This window comes from Petaurus breviceps, unplaced genomic scaffold (assembly GCF_028583685.1).
Source record: "Petaurus breviceps papuanus isolate PSGF00001 unplaced genomic scaffold, PetGlider_PUasm1.0 90743, whole genome shotgun sequence".
Lineage (NCBI taxonomy): Eukaryota > Metazoa > Chordata > Mammalia > Diprotodontia > Petauridae > Petaurus > Petaurus breviceps.
Window position 1 is genome coordinate 1,137,057 of NW_027187332.1, and position 11,969 is coordinate 1,149,025.

Here is an 11,969-nt window from a genome sequence, read left to right on the forward strand (position 1 = left end):
CAAATTTCATAACTTCTCTACTTTCCTTGTTCTAAAAGTAGGAAAGTATAGATATAATACAGACAAAGTAACAATAAGGCTATTCACTCTACACTTCATAGCAACTTCAGGTGAAAGACAGGCCTGGGACCCTCCAGCATCTCATCTAATGTATCCCATTTCAGCCAGACCAGAAACAGCCATATCCAAGAGCTCCTCCATTTTATAATTATTGAAATGAGGAGTACTATATTACAAATGTCATAAGTGATTCTCATTTAATGATAGTGACGTGTGCACGTAGAGATTAAATATCTTTTCCTCTTGGTTTTCCAAGAAAATGGTTTATTCTCAAAGAAGTAGGAGTAGAATGTTAAGGACAATAAGAATGTATAACAAAATAGAGAGGCCAGAAACATGGCCATTGTAAAGGGACAATGGGAGAAAGAAAATACAAGGTAAAAAAATAAGAAATCATTAGAAGTTCATGAAAACTAACATAGCACAGATTTCATGGACATCATGGAGGAAAAAAAATCTAGTAGTTTTGTGAACAATAAAATTCCATACAGATACCAACGAGGATGACATAAAAAGTTGTGGACTTAAAATAGGGTCCAATAAATACCATCAGATACATAACAATATTAATAATTCATTGAGAAAGATCCTCAGGAGTTCATAAAGTTCTGGAATACCAAGGAATAGGTACTCTACAATCTATGCACATCTTCAATTACTGTGGAGGTATTGTGATAATTCAGTAGATGAAAATAGGTATGTTAAAGGATTCTCATCACTCAGGCTTTCAAATACTATAGAACTATTAATATATTCATCTTTATCTCAGAAATTAGACTTTCTTAAATGAAGAAAAATTGCTTAGACTGTTTGTGATTATTATTATTATCTTTGCTACTGTTATTATTTTATAAAGTTAGTATAGTGGCATGGATAGAAAGTTAGAGATGAAGTCAGGAAGATATGGAGTAGAGTCCTGTTTCTCACTATTATGTTCGGCATGTAACCTGGGGCATTTTACTTAACCTGTTGGTACTCCTGGCAAGTAAATGGCTATAAGTTACAGAATGTGCTTGATGGACATTTCTTGAAGATATTTCTTTCCTAGTTGATATTTATAACAATGACACAGCACTGATGCTGTTGCTCAATAAGAATAATGGTATATATTGCTTTCTCACCAAAGTGCTAATTAATATGTTGTAGGGGCACTACTTTGGAAGACCTTTGAAGATATTTTCAAACTAGAACTACCAATGGGATGTGCATGACCTTGAAAATAAATTTAAAAAAACTATTAACTGGTCAAGAAACAAGATTTTGCTTTTTTCAATAACGTATATGAAAGTTATTGAGCTGGCAATAAGTTTGTGGAATTGTGCTGACCTATGACTTTTTTTTTTTAAGCAATCAGGGTTAAGTAACTTGCTCATGGTTACAAGGCCAGGTGTTTCTGGGTGGGTGCTAAGTGTCTGAGCCCAGGATTTGATCTCCAGGTCTTCTCAACACTGGAGCCAGTGCTCTTACTTGCTGTGCTACCTGGCCGCCCCTATGACTTGGTTTTAATAGTGGAAAATATGCAAGAAAGAAGTGAAAAATAAATAAATGTAAAAGCAGTAGAATCTCATCTAGATTCTGGTGCCTGAAAGTGCAGAAAATGATATGGCAAAAAATAAAGTTTTTCTACCACAACAGAATAGTTTACTTATATTTTCTTCTAAAGATTATTTTTTTTCTTTACAAAAAGGTCAACTAAGTGATAAAAAAGCTGCAAATAAAGTTCAAGTTGAAGTAGAAAGAGAAATATCGAGAATTAAATATATAGTGATTGTAAAGCATATTTATTTAATAAAATAAAAATTTATAATATTAACATGAAAATATTGAATAATGCATACAGGGGGGTGCAGCCAAGATGGCAAATTGAAAGTAGGAACTCACCCGAACTCCTCCATTAATTCCTTTAGTAACCTCTAAAAAGTGAATCTGAATGGTTTTTAGAGGGCCAGAATTCATTGAAAGACAGAGTGTGGCAGATTTCCAGCCCAGGAAAGTGTGGAAGGGTAGGATTTATTGCACCAGGCAGGGGGAGTGCAGAGAACGGAGCATAGGGGCTACACTTGCATAGACCTGACCATAGTAGAGCCAGAGTGAGACCAGGCAAACTGATTCACTCACCACAGTGGGGGATTTCCAGACCTCTCACTGCAGGACCAGGGTGTGTCAGAGCTGGGTAACAAACAAGGGCAGGGACTGTAGCAGTGGCAGCAGCTATACCTGGGGCTATCAGCACATAGTCTGAATGTTAAAATATCACCTACCTGAACTTCTGGGAGCCAAGATGGCAGAGTAAACTGTAGCTGCTTTAATCTCCCTCTCTGATGCTGAAAAACCCAGAAAATATTTTCCCAGGTTAAAATCCTGAAATAGTGGAAATGACTGGAGGCTTGGGAGTCCTAGAGGAAGGGCATGGCTCTGGCTGTGCTGAGGCAAAATTGCAGGGCAGGAGGCATCCCAACAAGTCCCATATCAGTCAATCAGTGGGAGATCCTGATCCTTGGGGGGTGGGGGGAGGCAGGGGTGGAGCCACCAAGGGCAAACATCAGAACCAGGTGTTTGTTTGCACAGTCAGGAGAATCTGCAGACACCAGTGTGGCCCCAGCCACCAGCAATTGAGTGTGCCTGAATCCTAGGGTGCAGGGTTGTAAAGGTGAAATTCTCAAGCATCCAGACCACTCCTCCCCATACCACACTCCATGACTTTCCGTCTAACCCCAGGAAAATGCTGAAAGTCTTGGTCTTGGCCTCAGTCTAGGCACTTAGAGGCCACAGCACACAAAGCCAATAACCAGGCCCTTGGCTCCCAGCATAAGAAGCGTAGGTCAGATGCCTCTGTACCCCAAAAGCAGAGATCCACTTTAAAAGTCAGGAAATAGGCAATCACAATGAAAAAGAAAACAAATTGTAAAACAAAAACTTTAGAATCCTTTTATGGTGAGTGAGAAGGTCCAAATTCAGAAGAGGACAGCATTGACCCTATACTCACATCTGAAACCTGAAAAGGGAATATAAACAAGTCTCAAGCCCAAAAAAAACATTCTTGGAAGAGGTCAAAAAGGATTTTAAGAACCAAATTTGAGAGGTAGAAGATAAATTGACCAACTATTTTAAATATATAGTTGGCAAAATGAAAAAAAAATTCACTGATGAAAAAAGCTCCATAAAAAGTAAAATTTGTCAAATGGAAAAGGAGGTTCAAAATCTAAATGGAGAAAATAAGTACTTAAAAGTAAAATATAGAAGTAAAGCAGTGAGGTAAATACCAGCTTCATTAAGTCTTGAGGTAGTTATAACATTTCCTCATCTCAGATAATCATCCTTCTGATACCTTGAGGGAACTGAATTTGGAAATAGGAATTCTTCTTGTGACATCAGAGAGAAGAGCAACTTTTTTATGAGGTTATTCTTTTGAGTAGTTAAAGTGTCTTATAGTTAGAAGATGTCATGTAAGCCAGCTCATTTCTGGACAAGAATTCCTTCTCCCAACATTTCCAACAAGTTAGCATCTAGCATCAGCTGTCTGGACTCTGATACAACAAGGCAGACAACCTACCTCCTGCATATCCAACAATCCTTGAAGTCCTCTTTAAGCTGAGATCTAGTAAGAAACGAAAAGTCAGCGACTTCTATCATGTGAGAACTGGAAAAAATACAGGCAATAAAAATTAGGGGATTGGAAACAAAATGAGGGTGTGCATCTCCAAATCTAAACAAGGGGTTCATGTAGACTGTAGCCTACAAAAGCACTTTTTCCTTTGGAAAATCACTTGGGTGGAGAGCTTGGAAGGGTTAAGAGAGCTGAAGTTTCAGCTCTAAATCTCAAAAATCTGAAGAGGACAAATCCTAGGATGTGGAAAGAAGTGCAAGAACCCAAGGAATTGAGAAAGATCCTACCTGGTTAGTCAAGTACCCTGAAACTTAGTAGGGGACATAGCCTACCCCTAGCACAAAGCCTCAAATCAGAAGCTAAACTGGGAGAGATAAATATATTAAAGATGAATACATCAACCATTACCAAGTATAGATATCCTCCAAAAGAACAAAACAATTTGAATGCCTCGTGGTTATGGCCACACTCAGAACTTTGGATCTGCTTGGGCTGCTCTGTTAGACCTCTGGTCCTGGATACTTCTTCACCACTATCATTGATGCCCAAACAGGGTCATAAGAGCTACAAAGACCCACCTGACAAGTCCAAGTTCGGGCACTTTTGAATCCTTAACCCCATAGCCCACACTGAAATGGACATGCTAATGGAGTGTTATAATAGTTATAGATAGACTGTGTAAGCTCTCAGACTTGAGTTCATGGACAAGGTTTGGAGAAAAGTATATGAGCAGAAGTTTGGGAGACTGAAAGCTCTACAGGATTCTGAGGAACACAAAGAGCTCATGATCTGGAACCAAGCAGAGAACACTTGGATGCAGGCACTGAGGGTCTCAAGGTTTCAGTGACAAGAGCAGGACCAGGAGTGGCTCCAAGAGCTGAAGGGACCAGTTTTTGTCCAAGAAAAGGATAGAGAAGTTGTACAGTTGCAGGAATATTTGAAAACATTCATTATTCTGGATAACATGGAGGAGAAGATTGAAACCACCCTTGACATACCTTGAACCTACAACTGGGCTCTTACCAAGGAGGGCCAAGTGATTCAAACCTCCGGTGGGACTGAGGGCTACCAGGAGAAGCAACTGCCAGGGCCTGTCACAGTGGAGATCTTCCTGCCCACCACCCATTCCAGGCTTCATCTGGCCAAATCTAATGGCAAGAAAAGAATTTCTCAGCACCTTGTTTCAGCTATTTAATTATTTAGCACCTTGTTTCAGTTCAAGTTTCTTTTGAGCTATACCCATGATTATATCAAATTTTTGTTCTGGAAACAGAACTTGTGAAACCCACAGTCAGATGTAAAAGGTGGAAGGAAGAGGGAGCAACTAATGACCAGGTGAAAAGCTGAACACAAGCTGGGAAAGAGCAGAACTGAGGAGCGAACACTTGTGGTGGCAGAGTTAAGAAGGAGAAAACTTGTGGTATGCTGCCACTCTGTTTGTAATATCTGCATTGATTTGTGTTTGTAATGCTTTGTACAGAAGCCCTGGGACCTTATTGGAAGCCTGGAAAGAGTATTTTCCTGTTGTCTGTTTACATAAGTCCTGGAGGAGGGTTTCAGTGGTCCTGGGACTATACTGACAATTCGTGTTGAGTTCACAGACCATGTTTGTGGGTCTGTGTTGATTTCACAGGCAGATAGTGAATTGATGATGGTGCAAGCAATGTGTATGGATGTTCTTTTACTTCTGTTAATCTTTGTCTTCCCAGAAACAGAAACAGTGAAGGACTTGAGGTGGACTAAACACTGTAAGTTTCAGTGTGGAACTAGGCAAGGAACTGGATAAGGAGCTGAGAGCTGCCTACCTGGGAATCCAGGTGACAAGTGTGTAGATTCAGGCAGGAGTTGGACTCATGGAAAAGGAACCATGGAATTTTGCAGCCAGGCTTGAGGTAAGATGAAAACACCTCTCCTTGGGTACTTAGTTCTGACTGACAATATCATGATTTACTGTGGTCTAGGTGTGGGAGAACTTAGTACTCTGTACCTTGTATCTCTTAAGAATGATTGAGTTAAGGATGATTGGAAACTAATTGCCAATAAAGAAGAAAGGAGACTTTTAGACTGAGACATTGAGACAATGTGACCTAGAGGTAGAGAACTTTGACCTTTATACTTTGTGACCTTTAAGGAGGCTTTCTCCTTAAGGATGATTGAGTTAATGACTTATTGAATAATATCTTTTGCTTAAAACTATGTGGCCACTTTGGTGAGAACTATGTGGCCACTTTAGTGATAAGTTGTTATGTTATAACATTGTGAATGCTGAACTTTGATTTCTGTGAATGTTTTGTTTTAGTTTACTACAAAATAAATAGAGTTCACTATACTCTGTGATCAGAACCTTCATTAAAACTGGTCACAGCGGCAGTCCTCTGGAAAGCTGCTCATCCATGGCTTTACACCTCATTTCTCCTTATTGATAAATAAGGAAGAAGTAGGTATGTAATAATCGGTTGCTGCCTCTTTTTAAGAAGGAGAAAGCCATTCTATAACAACTCTAAACATAGATTAAAAAGAAAAACATGGATTTTAAACAAGGACTATGAGAATTCCTAAAAGAAAAGAAGTAATAGATAAAAAATGAAATAAAATATTTGGAGGAAAGAATTGCAAGTACGATAGATAACTAGGAAGAGAAAATAGTAGACCTTATGCAAGAAGAGGAGTCCTTAAAAACAAAAAAAAATAGATCAAACAGAAATCAATAACTCCATAAGACAGCAAGAAATATTAGAACAAAATTAAAAGATTGAAAAATTCAAAGAAGAAAATGTAAACTATCTGGTAACAAACACAACTATCTTGAAAACTGGTCGGGAAGGGATAATATAAAAATTATAGGGCTAACTGAAAACATTGATATATTAAAAAGTGTGGATACTATATTTCAAGAATTCATAAAATAGTAATGTCCAGATGTATTAGAACCAGGAGGCAGAAAAAAATATAGAAAGAATGCATAGGTGACCTCCTATAATAAATCCCCAATTAAAAACTCCCAGGAATTTCATCATCAAAATTAAGAAATCCAATGTCAAAGAGAAAATATTACAAGAATACAGAATGAAACAGTTCAAACAACAAGTACAGATTGGATCACACAAGGCTTGACAGCCTCAACCATAAATGAGAGGAAATATTGGAATGCAATATTTATAAAGGCAAAAGAGATGGACTTACAACCAATAATTAACAACCCTGCAAAATTTGGTATACTCCTATGTGGGAAAAATATACTTAACACAATAGTAGATTTTTTTTAAAGCAATTGGGGTTAAGTACCTTGCTCAAGGTTACACAGCCAGTTATTTCTGGGTGTGGTGGTAAGTATCTGAGCCTGAAATAGATCCCAGGTCATCCCAACTCTGGGGCCAGTGCTCTTACTCACTGTGCCACCCAGCCACCCCACCATAATAGAAGATTTTGAGTAATTTGTTTTTTTTCTTTTTATGGAAAGACCTGATATGAGTAGGAAGTTTGGAATATAAATATATAATTTCAGAGAAAACTAGAAACCAAATAATAAGTGATTTCATGGAATCATGGGTGGTATGACCTGATGGAAAGTGAAAAAACAGAAACACAAGAATTTAAAGCAGGACAACAACAATGCAAAGAGAAACAACTTTTGAATCTCCAATTTTTGAATAATAAAATCTCCATAAGGACCTGAAAATGCTCTAGAGATGTTACCCTCCTGTAGATAAGGGATGTCTACAAGATAAAAATACATATATTTTAGATGTGGCCATTTGTGGATTTGTTACAACCCTCTGTAGCGGCAAGCACCCCAAGCGTCCTCAGGGTTTGCTGCCACCACAGGTTCTTGGATCTGCTTTGTTAAAGGAAAGCAACTCAAAATGGGTTAACAAGCTTACTTTAATCAGTCAGATATATATCATTTACTTTGTTCAGGGGAAAAGGTCAGCAGCTCAAACTTCAAAGTACACAGACAGAATTATCAAGACAGAAACAGATCTAGTAGACAGATTTCAAACTGTCCAACCATTACATCCATACCAAATCAACATCTGGCTTTCAACATCTGGATTTTTCAAAGCTGGGGGGGGGGCTCTGGACAATGGCTTCCCAGAATCCATATCCAATCACAGAACACTTCTCAAAGTGAGCCCCCAAAACAAAGCCTCACATCAGGGCTTATATAGCCTTCTCCTGGCTCAGAGAATGTAACAACCTTATTGATCCACTGGTCAATCAAGAAGTATCTACTGAAAAACAAGCCTCCCACCCCAGACTCCAGGTGCACTTTAGCCTAGGGGCAGGGTAGATCTTTAAATTTGCATTTCCATTACATTCAGCCCCAAGATCTTTCATGCCCTTAGCATAGACAATTTACTTTTAAATTAGCACTAAATATCTCTTAGGTCACATTTTCAAGGTACAGAACTAAAGTTACCAAAGTGGTCACTGGGCTTTAAACAAACACAAAGTACATAGCATTATCACTTCAATTCAAAACAAGAGTTCAAATAAAGTTCTCATGGGCAGAGAGGGGTGTCCTTCCCTTCACACAGCTCCAGCCTCTGCTTCCAAGTACAGAGAGGGGGTTGGGTAACAAAACCAACATGGTGGGGTCCCTGGGGATCCAAGGCACTTCATCCCACCCACCATAGTCACAAGTCCATCCTCCCCCTGGGTCCCAAACTGTGGGATGCAGCCAGGAAACACACTCAGTGCCCCTGCTTTGCTGCTCAGTTCTTATCTTTTCCTGTGGCTGAATTCCGAACTCCTGGGTTCCTTCTCCTCCTGCAGGCGGCAGCTGCTCCTGGCTTCTGCCCAGGTCCCGATGCAGGCAGCTCACCAATCCTGCTCTCAGCTCAGCGAAGTCTGCATGCAGGCCATTCTTCTCTCCTGCTCCACGGCTCCACAGAATCACAGCTACCACAACTGGGAAACAAACAATTATCCCAGTCCCCATACTTTCCTTTTACTCTGCAGATCCTGTTTGTGACTCCATTTTGTAGCGGCAAGCACCCCAAGCATCCTCAGGGTTTGCAGCTACCACAGGTTCTTGGATCTGCTTTGTTAAAGGAAAGCAACTCAGAATGGGTTAACAAGCTTTCTCTAATCAGTCAGACATATATCGTTTACCTTGTTCAGGGGAAAAGGTCAGCACCCCGAACTTCAAAGTACACAGACAGAATTATTAAGACAGAAACAGATCTAGTAGACAGCTTTTAAACTGTCCAACCATTACACCCTCCACCCTATTACACCAAAACCTGCACCCCAGCCCACCCCTACTTTATGTTTTCTTAATTGGGAGGAAAAAAGGGAGATCAATGAAAGGTGACGGGAGTTAGCAATAATGTGATAATACTAAAAATGATGCCTTAAAAATCCAATGTTTTATTTTGTGCAAATTAACACAAGTAAAATTCAACCACTAACATTACAAGCAGAACTTACAAGCAGATTACAAGTAGAAAGCAAGTGGCATGATTTAGAAATCATAGTTTCATATATAATTCTATTATTTTTGCATGTTTTTATGTGTGAAAATTTCTCTTTATGGTGTTGAAACAGTAATAAAAAGAATTTTAACTCAGAAAAAAGTAAAAACTGAGCAAATGGAGGAGATTCAAAAACTACCTGAAGAAACAATTCACTAAATATTAGAAAAAGACAAATGGAAGCTTATGACTTTATGAGGCATCATGAATCAATCCAACAGAATCTAAAGAATGAAAAAATAGAAGAAAATGTAAACTATCTCACTGGAAAAGCAACTGACCTTGAAAACAGATCCAGGAGAGATAAACTAAGAATTATTGGTTGAAGAGAAAGCCATGATGAAAAAATGATTGAAATATGATATTTTGTAAGGCAAAAGAGCTTGGATTTCAACCAAAGATCAACTACCCAGAAAGATTGAGCATAATCTTTCAGGGAAGGAGATGATCATTCAATGAAATAAGGGACTTCTAGACCTTCCTGATGAAAAGGCCACAGCTTAATGGAAAACTTGGTCTCCAAATATAAGAATCAAGAGAGACATAAAAAGGTAAACAGGAAACACCCACACACAAACACAAACACACACACAACTTGTTACTCATAATGAACATCTGTTTATATCTCTGTATGGGAGAATGATACCTGTCAATATTGAGAACTATATAATCATCATGACATTTAAAATGGATAGATAGATAGACAGAGGATGTGGGTGTAAATTAACTAATTTAATGATAAAAAATTCTTATTAGGGGGTACAAAGAGATTGTAATGGGAGAAGAAGAAGCAGGAAAGGATAAATTAAGTCACATGAGGAGGCATAAAAACATTATAATGGAAGAAAAGAAGGGAGGGAGATGAACATTGTAAGATTTTTACTCTCACTGGTTTTGGTTCAAGGAAGGAATAATAGAGTTAAGCACAGGAATCTAATGAGAAGAGACATAAAAACTTATAACCAGAGGGAAAGAAGGAAGGGAGAGAACATTTTTTGAGTTTTATTCTCTTTAGATATGCTTCAAGGAAGGAATAACATACTTTGTTAAGTATAAAAATCTAGCTTGCCGTACAGACAGTAGGACAGGAAGGAGGAAAGAAAGAGGGAGGGTTCAAGGGAGAGGACAAGTAGTAAAGGGAAACAGTAGGAAAAGGGAGAAGGGCAATTAAGGAGGGAATATCAAGGAAAGTGGTCCTCAAAAGGAAAGCTCTTAAGGAGGGCAAAGAAGAAGGACAAAAAAAAAGCATAAACAGGGGAGGGAATAGGATGGATAGAAAGGCTCAGATAGAAACCATAACTGTGAATATGAATGGGATGAACTCTCCCATAAAAGAGAAGAAGATAGCAGAAGTGATTAACAACCATATTCCTGTGATATGCTGTTTGCAAGAAACACATTTGAGAGAGGTGGATACACACAAGTTAAAGGTAAAATACTGGAGTAGAATATATTATGCTTCATCTAAAGTAAAAAAAAGGAGGGATAGCAATCCTATTCTCAGACAATGCAAAAGGAAAATAGATCCAATTGAAAGAGATAAGGAAAAAAACTATATCCTGTTAAAAGGCAACACTGACAATCAAGTAATATCATTACTAAATGGTATATCATGCAAATTCTTAGAGAGGTTAAGGGAGTAAGAGAAAGAAATAGATAGCAAAACTATAATAATGGTGGACCTCAACCTATCCCTCTCTTAACTTGATAAATCGAACTCCAAAATAAACAAGAAAGAAATTAAGGAGGTGACTAGAATGTTAGAGAAGGTGCATTTGATAGACCTCTGGAGAAAACTGAATGGGGATAAAAATAAATATACCTTCTTCTTAGCAGTATATGGCACATACACAAAAACTGACCACATACTATGGCATAAAAACCTCACAATCTCGTGCAGAAAGGCAGAAACATTAAATGCATCTTTTTCAGATCTTGATGCAATAAAATATATTTTATAAAGGCTATAAAAAATGGAGTAAAAATTAATTGGTAACTAAAAAATCTAATCTTAAAGAATGAGTGGGTGAAACTAAAAATCTTAGAAATACTCAGTAATTTCATTCAAAAGAATGACAGTAAGGGGTGGAGTCAAAATGGTGGAGTAAAAAGAGGAACTTGCTTGAGCTCTGACTCCAACTACCTCTAATACCTGTAAAAAAATGACTCTAAACAAACGTTAGAGTGATAGAACCCACAAAGTGACAGAGAGAAACAAATCTCCCTCTGAAGTTTGCCTGGTAGGTTGACAGGAAGCATCTATCACAACATTCTGGGAGCTGAATGCAGTCTTGCATGAGCCCTGCTGGCCCAGACTCACAGCCCAGACTGGTCAAAGCAGACTTCAGGAGAATGAATCACCAGCAGCTTTGATGGTTTCCAGACTTACCAACCCATAAACATCGCAGAGAAAGTAAAAGGTCAGTAGGGAACTCTGTTGGGACCGGGTGAGAGAAGAGCACACTCTGGTCCCTGCCCTCAGGGGCAAAAACATAGTGGCAGTGCAGCAGCTGCACCTGTTGCTGCATGGCTACCTTGGGAGCTTCTGGTCTGCAGATCATGGGGGGATGAAGTGATCATTCAGAGGGTAATCTTTGACCTGCTTGGATCTGGGTCACAGTCTTCAGTGGTGCTCCTGGGATGAGGAACTTTAGCATAACAGAGCTTGTGATGGCTGTAGAGAGGTCACTCTCCTCATAGCTTTTGCAATGGCTGTAAAAATTCCAGAAATTTGGTACACAATTCTCTCCACTCTGGAAGCAGGGTTTTACCATGGCAAAGAGCTCAAAAGCCAAGTAATTGTCTGGCAAGATGATCAAACAAAA

General features: G+C 38.8%; 1 pseudogene; it reads left to right on the plus strand.

Annotated features, from left to right (window-relative positions):
• The first annotated feature begins 4,126 nt into the window (after positions 1–4,126).
• Positions 4,127–4,862, plus strand: LOC138145710 (small ribosomal subunit protein mS26 pseudogene; annotated as a pseudogene).
• The last annotated feature ends 7,107 nt before the right edge of the window (positions 4,863–11,969 follow it).